A 12,107-nucleotide genomic window follows, 5' to 3' on the forward strand; every position below is an offset into this window, starting at 1 on the left:
ATATTGGACATAAGTTTACAGCTGAAACTCTTGCAGAATTGAAGGTTGGAAATGATGAATTCTTGCTTCCAGTGGAAAAAGAATGTTTTAGAGAGATGCTTGGACGTCATGGTAAGGCATTTGCTTTCTTTCCACATGAAATTGGCTGCATTAGTCCCGAATTGGTTGCACCTATGGTCATCTTCACTGTTCCTCATGTACCATGGAATATACGTCCTATACCTGTGCCTAAAGCACACTTGCCAAAGCTGATAGAGTTGCTGAATGAGAAGATTAAAATGGGGATTTTGGAACCCTCTTCTGCACCCTATTCTAACAGGTGGTTTACTGTACCAAAGAAGAATGGTACTTTGAGATTTATTCAGGATATGCAGCCCGTGAACAAAGTGACAATCAGGAATGTGGGAACAGGTCCAGTTGTGGATGAATTTGCTGAGGCTTTTGCAGGACGAGCCATCTATTCTCTAGGTGACTTGTATTCAGGTTATGATCAGTTTCAGCTTGCCTTGGAAAGCAGGGATATTACTACTATGCGGACACCTATTGGTCTTGTGAGGATGTGTACCTTGCCTCAAGGTGCCACAAACTCAGTTGCTCATATGATGAATGCTATGCACAGAGTTTTACGAGACCATATTCCGCAGTATACCATGCCTTTTCTAGATGATGTGCCTATTAAGGGTTGTGCAGAAGAAGAAAAGAATGAAAGTCTTGATTTGCGTGGATGTAGACAGTTTGTGGCTGACCACTTGATTGCTTATGAGCAAATATTGACACGATTAGAGGAGGTAAATTTGACACTTTCAGGGCTAAAATCTGTCTTTGGTGTTAATGAAGTCATAATAGTTGGGCATATGGTTGGATATTATGGTAGAAAGCCTTCTCCTGCAAAGGTGGATGCCATAAACAGGATTGCAGAGTATTGCTCGACTACTTCAGTGGTGCGGAGATTTGTGGGAGCTTGTGTATTTTACATGATTTGGATTCCTCATTTTGCTCATATAGCAGATGTTCTTTATCAGCTGCTTCGAAAGGGGCAGAAATTTCATTGGGATGAGAAGCATTCAAAAGCCATGCGTAAGCTCAAGAAGCTGTTGCAATCAGCTCCTACTCTACGCAAGGCGGATTATCAGTGTGGACGGCCGATCATGTTGATAGTTGATACTAGCCCTATTGGCATAGGTTGGGCTGTGGGACAGGATGATGCTGATGGAAATAGGTATGCTATCCGCTTTGGAGCTAAAGTTCTTAATGAGCGACAGAGGAGATATCCGCAGATTAAAAGAGAGTTGTGGGGAGTAGTCACTGCACTGAAGTGTGACAAAGGGTATTTTATTGGAGCTTCAATTGTTGTGGAAACAGATTGTTTGCCTTTGCTTGGCATGATTACTAGTTGGTTGACTCCAGATATAGCGATGCTTTGGTGGATTGCCTATATCAAATCATTGAATCCAGAATTTTGACACATAGCAGGGAAAGATAATCCAGTTGCTGACATGCTATCTAGAGCGAGATATGAGGATGAGGAGTCAATGCTTGCAGAAGATGATGAGACAAAGTTTGCTGCTTCTGTCCTTGTTCATGATTGTCATGTATCTACTATTGAAGCCTTTATTGAAGAACTTTATGTTGACGAGTGGCTGCAAATTGGACAGTATCTAAGTTCATTGACTCGAAGAGCTGATTGGACAGATGATGAATTCAAGAAAATCAGAAGGAAGGCTTATGGGTATTTCTTGAAAGATGGTTTTCTTTGGAAGCATCCAAGAAAGAGAGGAGGCTTGCCCTTGAGAGTAGTTTGTGATGTAGCGATGCAGATACAGATTATGCGAGAGTTTCATGAGAGCTCATGGGCTGGACATAGAGGTGTGTGGGCTACTTATGAGAAAATCAAAGAAAGATAGTGGTGGAAAGTGATGTATAAAGATGTTTCTCATTTTGTGGAGACTTGCAGGGACTGCCAGCTTTACTCTTTAGCACGACACCGCAGATGGACATGACACAACAGGTGTCCAAATTTTGTGCTGGTTTAAATCCACCAGTAAATACCCATCTCAAATCTATGCGTCCATCAGATCTTCAGGACACTCTCATTCGAGTTGCGCCTATAATTCAAGAGGTGCAGGCTAGACCAAGGGGTAACAAAACTTGCTCTTATAATGACCCGAGAAGAGGAGCTTTCAAGTCTCAAATGAAGAGAGTTCAAGGTCATAATCAGGGACAAAGAAAGAAAGCAAGGACTAATAACGTCAACAACTTTGTTCCTACTCAAAGAAATGGCCAAAACCTCCATTGTTTCTACTGCAACGAGCCCGGTCATTTCAAGAGGCAATGTCCCAAACTTGGAGGAGGACATCGCCAAGCACCTTTCCAAGGAATGGGACGTGGTCAAGGAGCCGCTACCGAAGGCAGAGGAAGAACCGCCTATGTTGCCAATAGGCAAATGTGCGAAGAAGAAGAAGAAGAAGATTCAACCATGGAAGCAGAATTCGAAAGGGCGACAGTCCATGCCGCTCTACACAAGAAAGGCCCGAATCGCCAGTTCTCAGTGATTCAGACACCGTCGAACTATCAAGGTAAATGTTTCAAGACCTTGATTGATTTGGCAGTACACATTCCTTTATCTCACCAGCTTGTGCAAAAAGATTAGGAATAGCCACAGTAGAAGCATCTATCTTGCTTGTGGAATTGGAAAATGGTCGTGAGGTTACTTGTACTAGGCAAACTGCTAAGGTGGAATTCTTTCTAGGAGGAAAGAAAACTTCAGTCAAATTCAGAGTCATGAATTTAGGTATCCATGAGTGTTTACTCGGAATGGATTGGCTTAAGCCTAATGACGCCCACATTCATTGTGGAAAGGGCCAAGTTTCCTTTCAGAACTCTAAAAGGGAATTAGTCACAACTCAAGGTGAGGCTAGAATGCCAAAAATCCAATTGGCCAAAGTATCTCAGATCATAAAAGGAGTCAGAAAAGGATTACATGTCTACTTGACTAAGCTCAACAAGTTAGATCAGAAGCAAGAGTCTAGTGAAGGACCTTCTTGGCTAAAGGAATACGCGGACGTATTCCCTGAAGAGTTGACAGAACTCCCGCCTCAAAGAGAAATGGATCATGAGATTAAGCTAGTACCAGGAGCTGCACCAATTGCAAAGAGACCTTATAGAATGTCCATACTAGAAGCAATTGAGCTAAAGAAACAACTCAAGCAACTGCTAGATCAGGGGTACATCCGGCCTAGCAGTTCACCATGGGGAGCTCTAGTACTGTTTCAGAAAAGGAAAGATGGAACACTTCGACTATGTATTGATTACCGAGGATTGAATCAATCAACGGTCAAGAACAAGTACCCTATTCCCAGAATAGATGAGCTTCTTGATCGTCTTCAAGGTGCAAAGATCTTCTCCAAGATTGATCTCATGTCGGGTTACTATCAAGATTGATCTTCTCCGAGATTGATCTCATGTCGGTTTACTATCAAATAAGGATCAAGGAAGAAGATATCCCAAAGACAGCCTTCAACACAAGATATGGGCACTTTGAATTCCTAGTTATATCACTTGGACTTAGAATGCCCCTGCCACCTTCAACAGGTTAATGCAGGATATCTTTAGGCCGTATCTTGATGATTTCGTGCTTATCTTCTTTAAAGACACTTTAGTCTATTCCAAACAGGAGGAAGATCATGAATCCCAACTTCGGATTGTCCTTGAAACAATGAGGTCACATAAGCTGTATGCTAAGATGAAGAAGTGTGCATTCTTCAAACATCAAATTGAATATCTGGGTTTCATCGTATTAGCAGAAGGAATCTCAGTGGACCTAGCCAAAGTCAGAGATGTGCTAGAATGGCCAATACCAACATCTGTCAAAGAAATATGCAGCTTTCTTGGATTGGCAGGATGGTATAGGGTCTTCATAAAAAACTATGTTTCGATTGCAGCACCTCTGATGGACTTACTGAAGAAGCAAACAACCATTGCATGGTTAACTCCCGAACAAAATAGTTTCGATAGATTGAAGCAAAGTTTGGTATCAGCACCTATCCTAGAACTTCCAGACCTCAATAAGGAGTTTGAGGTAGTAACTGATGCTAGCATACTTGCCTTGGGGTGTGTACTCATGCAGGAAGGTCATCCTGTAGTATACTCTTCAAGGAAATTGAAGAGTCATGAGAAGAATTATGCTACGCATGATCTGGAATTACTAGCTGTCATCCACGCTCTAAAGCTTTGGAGACACTACCTGTTGGGTAACAAGTTTACTCTAGTAACTGACCATAAGAGTCTCAAATGGATCTTTACCCAGAATGAGCTCGACATGAGGCAACGTCAGTGGATTGAAGTGTTGGAGGAGTATGACTTTGAAATCAAGTACCGACTAGGAAAAGAGAATGTAGTTGCCGATGCACTTAGTCGCAAGGCATTCCTTAATTCCCTAATCTTGAAGAATCCATCAACAGCTAGATCTCTAGCTACAAAATTATCTATGCCAAACAACCCAATACTTGAGTTAGCTAGAGAGGATGCATGCCATGATCCGGCCTACCAAACAATGCTAAGGGAGATCTCTATCAAGGATCAACATTAAAAACTACATGCTAAGTATTATGAATTTTCTATCAATAGTGGACTTGTCTACTATAGAACGAGGCTGTGTATATTGGCAAGCCAGTCACTTAAGCAGAAGATATTGTGGGAAGCTCATGATTCCCCTTTTTCAGGACATCCTGGCTATGCCAAGACTCTCTATACAGTTAGGAAGAGTTACCATTGGGAGAGGCTTAAAGGTGACATTCTCAAGTATGTCACCGAGTGTTTGTCTTGTCAACGTATCAAAGCCGAACATGTCAAGATGCCAGGGAAGTTGCAACCACTTGAGATCCCCCAAATGAAATGGGAATTCACTAGTATGGATTTTGTTGTTGGCCTACCCCAAGTTCAGGGAGGATACAACTCCATCATGGTTATGGTTGACATGCTTACTAAAGTTGCACACCTTATTCCAGTTAAGACAAACTATAAAGCCTCGGATATTACAAGATTATTTGTCAAGGAGATATTCAAGCTACATGGGTTACTTAGAAGAATCATTAGTGATCGTGATTCTCTCTTCACATCACACTTCTGGAGAGCCATCTTTGAAGCCATTGGGACTCAACTCTGCTTTAGCACAGCTTACCATCCCCAAACGGATGGCCAAACAGAGCGAGTCAATCAAATCATCGAAGATATGCTTAGCGCATACTACTGTTGTGAGCCAAAAAGGTGGATTCAATACGTGCCTTTGGTTGAATTTGGCTACAATGCTTCTTATCAACAAAGCATTCAGATGACCCCTTTCCAAGCATTGTATGGTCATGACTGTCGAAGTCCCCTAAACTTCTCAGATCCAACCTTGAGGGTTGAAGCTTCAAGGCAGATGTTGGAAGAGATGGATGACCAAATAAAGTCAATAAGACAAGACATCCAAGCTACCAAGGATAGACAGAAGGCATACACGGATTTGAAGTGTCAAGATAGAATCTTCGAAGAAGGAGAGATGGTCTTCATTCGTGTACGCCCTAAGAAGAGTTCCCTATCCTTAGGAGATTGCAAGAAGCTAAGTCCAAGGTATTGTGGACCATACAATATCCTCAAGTGCCTAGGACCTAATGCTTATAAACTACAACTCCCTGAGAACCTAAAGGTTCACAATATATTCCATATCATCCTATTGAAGAAGTATGTACCTAATCCTAACCATGTACTTGACGACCAACAAGTTGTAGTGCCTAGTCAAGGAGTCCTTGAACTAAGGCCTGGAATGATCTTAGATGTTAGGGAGAGACAACTAAGATCCAGAACCTTGAGAGAATGCCTCGTCCAGTGGAAAGATTATCCCGAAGAGGATGCCACTTGGATAGATGAAAGCACTCTCAACCATCAATATCCCTAGTTTGTCTCAAGATGAGGACATCTCGATTCCTCCAAGGGGGAGAGAATGTAATATTCTCAATCTAATCACAGCTTTTGCATATGAATGGCCTCTAAGGATTGGATAACTGAATTTTTTTTTGTTATTCCCCTTATCCCCCCAGCCGACTGTCGAGCTAGAGGGGGAGGGGAATAGAAGGTATTGCAAGCTCCTTGTTGGCGGAGGGAAGAAGGCCATGCCCGCTGTCGCGTAGGGGAGGGAGGAACCTCTCCCTCTCCCTATAAATCCAGTAGCTATGGGGAGCATTGGAAAAAGGGAAGAACCAAGACTCTGTGCAAGAGTGAGGGAGGCGGATACACTGTTGCTGCTGTGAAGCAAGGGGGGAGAATGCCGTGTGACTGCGTGAGCTGGGAGAGGCTATAGAGGATTTAGACGATAGAGGAGAAGGTGATAACGTCCGTGGAGGGGGCTACCGTGAAGCAACACCACCAATCTTCCGTGAAGCAACGCCGCCAAACTGCCGTGAGGAGGAAAGAGGAGGATGACGGCATTGCAGAATTTGTCGAGGGGAGGAAAGTTGCCGCTATAGTCTGCCTGACCATGGCCACATCGCCATCTACCACCTTCTTCTGCCACGTGGGTTTCCACAGCATCAGAAGCTTATTGGGAAGCTTCTATAGCTCCTAAGAAGTCCCCCTTCCTATGGCTTTTTAGGACTACCCCCCACCCCCCCCCCGCGAATTTCCTCCTAAGGCTCTATAAGCCCCTTTCCCCCAAAATTTCCTAAAAGGGTCTTCATATGGTATCTTTAACCCTTATTTCCCCCCATATAAAATTCTCTCATGTGCCTCTTTAAGGCCTTTCCCCTTCTCACACAAAATAACCTCTTGAAGGTCTTACACACCCTTTTTCCCCCTTTCTTTTCCACCCAGCCCTAGGATCCAAAGCCCTTTTCCGTAAGCCCTCGTATTGCCCTCTCAAGTGGGGTTTAAAAGCCCGTTACCCCATTGATATCAAGGCCTTTTGCCCACTTTTAAGCCAAGGTTTTAAAGACCCTTCCTGTGGGAAATCCACACTCAAGTTTGTAGGAGGAAACCTTCTAGAAACCATTTCCGAAAGACGGTACAAGCTGTCACAAATGGGAGCTACGCGTACAAAGGAGACGGCAAGTCATAAATCTACATCCAAGTTAGATAGGCCGCATTCACGATGCCTCCTAAGAAAACCCAAGGCGCAACTGCAGGAGGATCGTCTCCTAGCATCCACGTGGACATCTCACCCCAAGCCCAGGTTTTCCTTCCTAATTTTTATTTGGTATTGTTGTAATTCAATCATGCAAGGATAATTGTTGGAAATAGGATACATTTTTGTCCTAAATGCTCACGACGGAGGAATTTAGTCACTAATATTTTCAATAAAACAAGCAAAATAAAGGAAGCATAAATGCATTTCTAGCAAATAGCTTTATGCATTGCAATGAATTAAAATTAGGTTAATGTCCATTAAAATAGTATACTTCGTTTAAGCATGGAAGTATAAATTGCATATCACATTATTACCCCATATCCTCTTCGCAATGAATCATCATGGAAAGTGCTAGGAATCCTTAGGAAAGTGCAAGGCATGAAATGATTCTTACAATGCATAACTCTAGGTAATTATCGTTTGTCAACTGCATAAATTATCAAGTAAAAGGTTACTTGTTTAGCATGAATTTTGTTCGCAAAGTTATAGGAAGATTAGTTGGAATTAACCTAACCTATGCTTGACCTTAAATCGATAAGTTAGGGTTGAAAAATCAATTTATGCATAGACAACGAGTCATGTGTTTATAAAATGATAATGTAACTATCTTTAAGAGTTAAACAAATTGGCATAAACCTAAACACCTAAACCGGAGAGTACTCGTTTGGAATGAGTTAAATTCCAAGAAATTCACTAAGAATTAATACGTGACCTAATCATACGTATTGCTAAAATTGAAACTCCTGTACCTTAAATACTTGCTCACATTCACCGAATGTAGGGATAGTGACATATATTCGGAAAGTGAACTAGGGTTTGTCCCTAAGAATCTTACGAGATGGAACTTCGAACTCTAGGACTGACAATGTCAACCTAATGTAATTAGGAACAGATTGTTTCGCGACTCCATTCAATGAGTAGTATAGTCTCATAGTTCGATGCGACACTTGCGCAACAAGTGCGGAGTCATATGATCATGTGATTGGATCACAAGGGAATGGCCAATTCTCGCAATAAGGTTGGCAGGTCCTTACGCAAGTTATCTTACAAGAGGATGAACAATCATCCTAATATAGCATCTTCTTGAGTAAAGAAAGTTGTTTGGAAGCTAAAGACCAGCCGATAAAATTGAAATAACATATGAACTTAAGGTTTGACCAAGTCGGGTTAATAGAGTACGCCCTAACCCAGGATATAGTGCTGGATGCATTCGAAAGGAAGGATTCATTTCTTAGCAGTTTGCCAACAAAAACGACCAATGGAAATGTTTGGGCTTGTTACAGACTTAAGAGCACTGTTTGGTTTTGTTTGATCAATGAATAAAAAGGTAAGTGGATATCTAATACTTCAGGTTGAAGGCCTAAAGGGAGAGGCAGCTTCAGTTACCCTCGACTGCCTGTCTGACCCTAACCAAGGGGTTTGTTAATCGCGCCGGGAAACTGGACCGAACCTGCCGCAAGAGGTCTCTCCGTTGAGTGCTAATTGGAGCAAGAGGACGCTTGGGTGCCAGGGGGCTCTGGCCGTAAATCCCTTGCCTTCCAAGCCCTGCACAAGAGGCTAACGTGACTCGGGATTGGATCTCGAGGCCCACATACTAGTCTACGGGTAGAAACTTAGATTGGTAATCCCTGTGGATTGCTGGATAGCCTTCGGGCGGATTGTGGATAAGCCTACGGGCTAGACTTTTTGTATTTCAAAGATAAATATGATAACCTGTTAATAAGGAACTTGTTTGATTGTTTTTCTATGTCAAGTGATATGATTACATGAAAGAACCAGTGCCTAATGGGCTAATTAAAGAAGTTGATTGTTACATGTTCAACTAAATGTGTTAGGTAATTAGATAATTAAAAAAACCCGAGGAAAGTGCAGTGGATGCGGCATAGGTCCATCCTATAGATGGGTGGTCCCGGTTGGCCGAGAACTTTTCTCAAATCATGATGGACAGTAGGAAGATCATCAAAGAACACGAACAACAAAAGCGTTGATCTAGAGTTATGATTGACCCCGATTTATGCTATTTTAGGAAAACAGAATGGGACTATGCCTTATGGCAGAGAGGTTGAGCTTTGCATCCCTCTCATTTCCCATTCTCCTTGAACCAAGTGCAGCGTGAATCCGCTTCGGACCTGGTGTTTCTACGTAAAATAGTTCGCTTGGGTCCGACGCTAATTGCCGTTAGGAAATGACCAATAAGGAAAACCCTAATTCAGATCAATCCTAAGTGGGAATGGCCGGAATACTTCCGCTACGTGGCAGACACAGAAAGCCCTAGATCTCAAATCCCGTAACATTCAATGGAAGTGCTGGGCAGAGCTTTCTAGACATCCTTTCCGATGGACTGCTAAGACGTGTCCTGAAGATACAAGTGGACACGTTACATCTCCACTCTTCTTGAAGACTTTGCCTCCTCGCGTCGACATTTTGCATCCTCTCGATGCCCGAGAGGGAGCATCTGAGGATGTGGCACCGCATCCTGCTCAACCGCAAAAGGGAGTTACATGTACGTTGATATATATTGAGTAACATAGACTAGCAATCTTAGTGTTAAAAACAATGAATACTGGTGATTTTTCTCGATCCCATTCTCCATACATGCGAGGTGTGACATTGCAACTCGACATGCTCAAAAAATACACCCTCAACAATGATCACAAATGCATTTAATTTTTTGTCGTAGCCATGCATCTCGCTTATAAAGACATAATGTTTCATCCTCACTTGAGGATTTGCTCTTGACTCAACAGCATGCACCGCACTAGGTGATGACGACAACATGATTAAACCTAATTCATGACAACATCAAATTTGTTAATCATATGTTTACATAAAAATTTCAAGGCATATTAATTATTCTAAGACCTTAATTTTAAATACACAAAACTTATCATAAATACATAAAAACTTATGATAAGAACTTACTATCAAAACTTATCTTAAATACAAAAACTCATGATAAAAATGCAAGCGCGCTAAATGTGCATCTATACTTGCATTTAACTATGCGTCTAAATTTGCATCTATCTGTGCATCTAAATCTGCGTCTATAAGCGTATTTACATAAACATAGACGCGCATATACACACAAAAATAGATGCAAAAGTCAAAATTCAAAAGATACTTGAATCATTTCTTTTCAAACTGCGCCTTTCCTGCGTTTTCTGCGCGTTCTGAAGCTCGAGTTCAGCCGATATGCAATCTACCTCTACTAGTCTCTTCAAGTCTCACCTCCTCATGACTCATCTCTTCTTTCACTTCAAAGAGACAAGAGGGGAAAGAAGAAAGCCAAGGAGAGGGAGAAAGAGCGAACAAAAGAGAGGAAAAAAAGAGGAACAAGAAGAAAAGAGAGGAGACAACAATGCAAGCAGCAAGCATCAAGGGAGAACAACTCACCAAGGAGAGGAAGAAGGGGAAGAAAGCAGCGCCACCACCCGTCCACACCAAAGACCCAAGGTGAGTCCTCTCTCACTCTCTCTCTCTTTCTGTATTAGGATCTATGATTGAAGTTCTTATATCACAAATAAATCATGGATAGCAGTTGTCGGATTGAGAGCAGCCGACTTGGCGCATTTGACAGTGCATGTAGATTTTAGTACAGACGCAGACATAGATGTGCAGCTATGTTTGCTGTCATCGCGTTTGCAGTCGCATCTCCAAGTGCATGTATTTTGCATCTCAGACACAAGAATACACGCGCTTTGCCCAGAAGCTTTGACTTCAGAGTCGCGTCTCGAGGTGCGTGTATTCTACATGTCAGACGCGAGAATACACGCGCTCTGCCTAGAAGCTTTGACTTCAGAGTCGTGTCTCCAGGTGCGTGTATTCTATATCTCAGACATGAGAATACACGCGCTCTGCCTAGAAGCTTTGACTTCAGAGGACGCGTCTAAGAGCGCGTCTATTCTGCATCTCAGACACGAATGCACGTGCTCTGACCAGAAGGTTTGACTTCAAGGAAGCATCTGAGAGCACGTTTATTCTGCATCTTAGACACGATTATACACGTGCTAGCTCTGATAAAAAAATAATATTTTATTTTTGGAATTGTATGAATATGTAACACAATAGTACAATTTACACAATATTGCAGTTTAGCAAATTTATCTTATTCCTATGTTTTATTTGCAGATGTTGTATCCTCGTTCATCTAGCAATGACCTAGATTTGGATCGCATGAATGATACATTGGGCTTGTTCAGCAGAGGGGTCAATGCTTTTTTTGGAGGTTTTCCTAGTAAGGAAGACTTCATGGAAGAGATGACTAGACACCTTGGCCGCTCTCCCACAGTAGACGAGGTGTTCAACGTCATGTCTAGAATGCCTCTGACTTCTTTGCCTGGCACTGCTTCCCAAACACCAAATGTCCAAACTCCAATTGCAGGTACTCCACGTGCAGTGCCTGTACATACATCGGTTGAAGCACAAGCGTCAGTCAATGCACGTACATTTGCAGAAGCACGTGTATCTAGTGAGGCAGAGGGTAGTCGACAGAGAGGGAGGAGGGAGAGTCGAGGAGGAGGATGAGGCTTGTGTGAGGGTTGCCTAGGAGGTGGCGAGAGATCACCCTCACCATAAGATCACGTAGAGGAGCCTGTACGCCAGTACTATAGAGTTACAGATACTGGTGGCATCTTCCATGATGATGAAGGAAGGGATATAATGGCGTACATGAGGAGCGTCGTGCATGCGACGTATAAAGATTGTTTTATTTACTTCAAGAATCAGAAAAGCAGCTTGTGTTAGGAGGTGTTGAGGGCAGTCCATAGGAGGTACCCAAATCCTGAGGGTCAGCGATTCTCAGATGATTGAGGACGCACAAAAGTGAGGGATTTTCTCACAACAAAAGATCCCCCCTCATGACACACACTAGGGAGTCACTGCAGCGACAGGAGGAGAGGCGTGGAGCCTATAGCCAACCACCTATGTGCCACCCATAGAGTGGAAGAAA

This window comes from Lygodium microphyllum, chromosome 15 (assembly GCF_053477565.2).
Source record: "Lygodium microphyllum isolate KBCC chromosome 15, Lygodium_microphyllum_v1.1.10, whole genome shotgun sequence".
NCBI lineage: Eukaryota > Viridiplantae > Streptophyta > Polypodiopsida > Schizaeales > Lygodiaceae > Lygodium > Lygodium microphyllum.